Source organism: Lactuca saligna, chromosome 6 (assembly GCF_052625555.1).
Source record: "Lactuca saligna cultivar CGN05327 chromosome 6, ASM5262555v1, whole genome shotgun sequence".
NCBI lineage: Eukaryota > Viridiplantae > Streptophyta > Magnoliopsida > Asterales > Asteraceae > Lactuca > Lactuca saligna.
In genome coordinates, this window is record NC_136422.1 from 60,901,123 (window position 1) to 60,904,403 (window position 3,281).

Here is a 3,281-nt window from a genome sequence, read left to right on the forward strand (position 1 = left end):
CTATATGAAAAATAAAAAAAAAAAGTTTTTTGATTAGTGATTTGCTGGCCAAAAACATAAACATAGGGTCTACTTTAATTCATCATTAGACTAGCTTTTAGTTCAATATTTAGATGTCACAGGTTCAAGCAATTTATTTGTGGGTTCTTCAACCTCCACAAAACAGAATTGACCGGTGTTGATTGGTTGAAGCTCCAGTAGGTAGCCACTCTCTTCTCGGGGAACACGTGCAAGTTTTCTTATACGTGACTCGGCTGTGCTTTTTTGTTCCGCTTTTCGCCTATTATATTAATATAGTCCCGTTCGGTCTGCCTTTATTCATCTAGACCAGCTGTCACGTACAAACGCATTAACGCCCCTCTCTAGATAAGAAGCAGAACACGCCATCACTTACAACCCTTTCCTCTATCGGGACTTCCACGAAATGAAAACGGTTGGCATCATCATATGCTCCACTTTTGTTGCCTTGGTTTATATCCCGGAGTACTCCTATGGTTGATTTGTTAGCCAACCTACTTAAACAACCTAAAGGATATGGACTTATTCGAGATGGTCAACCACTTTTTTTTAACTATGAGAGGGAGGTCATTCAGAACCCGCTGACTCTAAAACGGGTGGTGGCTTTAGAGGCACTGCAATAGGAGCCAGCACCGACTGAAGTTGCTCACCCTGCTCCCAATCAAAAAGAGCATTCAAGACTTCGAAGGTACATTCAAACTTTAGTAAGGGTGGGTTGTAAATGTAAAGAAGGAAGAATCTGAACGAATGCATGGGCAGGTGAAATGAGCCCTTTTTAATACCCTCGTCACCTACTAGTGAGCCGGAAAGCTTAGGGATGCCTCTCGTTCCTCTTCCCCCATTTGATAATTGTATCTTGTTCGGATGAATATTTATTTTCGTTTTTATTCATTATTCGGGGGTTGATGAAGGAAACCATATATTTATATGAGTGAAAGAAACGGCTTATCAATTTGCTACGAAAGCAAATAGACCTTGCGTTGCGGATGGAACGATATAGGCAAGAGCTTATGTAGCTTCATATTAGAATATTGGAACACACTTGAGGTCACTCCCCTATTTCCAAAGGAAGAAAGGAAAGACTTTTTAGTTTCTTCTTGCTTGACCTGAGTGCGTAAGCCTTATGTTATTTGATATTTTTCAAAAATGTACACCAACACTTCTAACTTTTTCAACTATCAAACTTTTTTTTTTTCCAAACCTATGTTTAAACTCTCTTAATTGATAGTTCATAGGGTTGAACCCCCAACCCCACTTTTCAATTTTGGGTGGCTTGCCACTATAAAAAAAATTGATATTTGATTTCGTAATACATTTTCTTAATCTTGTGAAATTATTTTCTTTCCAAAAAAAATTGTTTGTATATATTTAACTAACGAGTTTTTGATTTTTGAGAAATAGCTGGTCAAATGAGTATGAACTTTTTATTTTAAAAAATAAAAATGAGTGTGAACTGGTGAAATATTCATACTAAACAATTATAGGGATATTAAGTTTTTGGTTTCCATTCACACATATAATCAATTGTTGACCTGGTCTTTTAAAATTTTGTTTGACCATATAATAGGTAGTTGGTGTATGACACTTTATATGTATGGTCCTACATGTTTTGCAATATCATGTGTTTATGGTTTCACTCAAAGATGGATAATGTTCTTGATGGATGTGTTTTTTAGAGGCTGAATTTGTTAATACAACTTAAGTCCGATATAATATAGACATAAAAGCAACCACTAAGAAATTTACTGATACTATTCTATATAATTAAAAATAAAAGCATCCACGACGTCCCTACTTCACTTATACCATTAAATAACAAGATGTTGAGTGCTCTCCAAATAATCTTAAAGGAGGACCAATGAGCTGTCAAAATTAAATTTATTGAAATATATGTTTATTATCCGATCTTAATTTTGAAAGAGTTAAATTTATTTGTTTGGATTTATTTTGGACAACTTGTTGTAGGACATCGCCACTTTTCCATGTGTTACATATTTGTCACGGGCTTAGGCTGCCTTTGGGCTCACTGTTCGTGGGCTTGTAGGAGATCTGGTTGGATCTGCAGTGTTGATACAAGCCAAGAGTAGGACCAAAATTGATACGTTGTAGAAGTTAAGGAGTGGGGCTTGTGTTTGATATTCTTAGTCAACACTCGGATCGTTTAACCCACTTTCCGACCCGATGGTGTATAACTTGTGTGTGTGTGTGTGTGTGAGAGAGAGAGAGAGTTATCTCGTCTATATAGATTCTTTGTTGAAATCAATATTAGTTTACGAGTATATGTTGTAATCTTTCTTACTAGAGGCGTGTTAAATTGTTCCATTTGTATTTTCTCTTATTCAAAACTATTTGTACGATCATTTGTTTATATTTTGAATGAAAGTTTTTTTTTTAAAGTTGGTATCAATTAATCAAAACCATTTTTTAAACTATTTTCTAGATATCAGTAATGTTAATTTGCTATTGTTAGTTTTAAACTGCTAGGAACTAGTAACTATCAAGCATGGGCTAGTGCTACTAATTAAACTAGTCCTTAACGCTAAGAATAAGCTAGGGTTTGTAAATGACTTGTTCTCGGACTGAGAAAGATGAGTTAAAGGATAGATAGTGGCATATTGCTGTTGCTGTAGTTTTGTCCAAGTTTTTAGGTTGTGTCATAAAACTTATATGTTAGTCAGGTTCTCTCTAAGTCTTGGTGGAAGTTTGGACTAACCTATAAGAAACTTATGAGCAAATTGATGGGTCTATTATATATAACGTCTACCAACGAATTAATGCATGCATGTGTTTAGAGAAGTTATAGTTTATCAGATTATCATAACGAATTAAATTCAATTTGAAAAGAATTTGATGCATTAATCAATCAGTTTGTGGGTGTTTGCGATGCTTCCAACAACCTACGACACAATGATGCAACTGAGTGGATTTAGATTATTCATATTCTCAATTTAGAAGTAACATTAATTTAAAGAGAGAACATCTGTGCAATGTGTTCTAGGGAAGAATATAATCCTATAAGTTAGGATCCTTCGCTAGTGGTTCTTCAAACAATGCCCCTAATTCTGTCTTTTTAAGTAAAATAATAATAAGATAAGATTCTCAAATATCAATAATAGAAATAAATGTTTTTGTTTGCAAGAACTATAACACAGCAAAAAAGGTAACCTTTAGCGGCGACAAAAATCGTCGCAGTGTGCCACTTGTCGTCGCTAAAGGTATTAGATACGACAAGTCGTCTCTAAAGGGTCGTCGCTATTACCTCG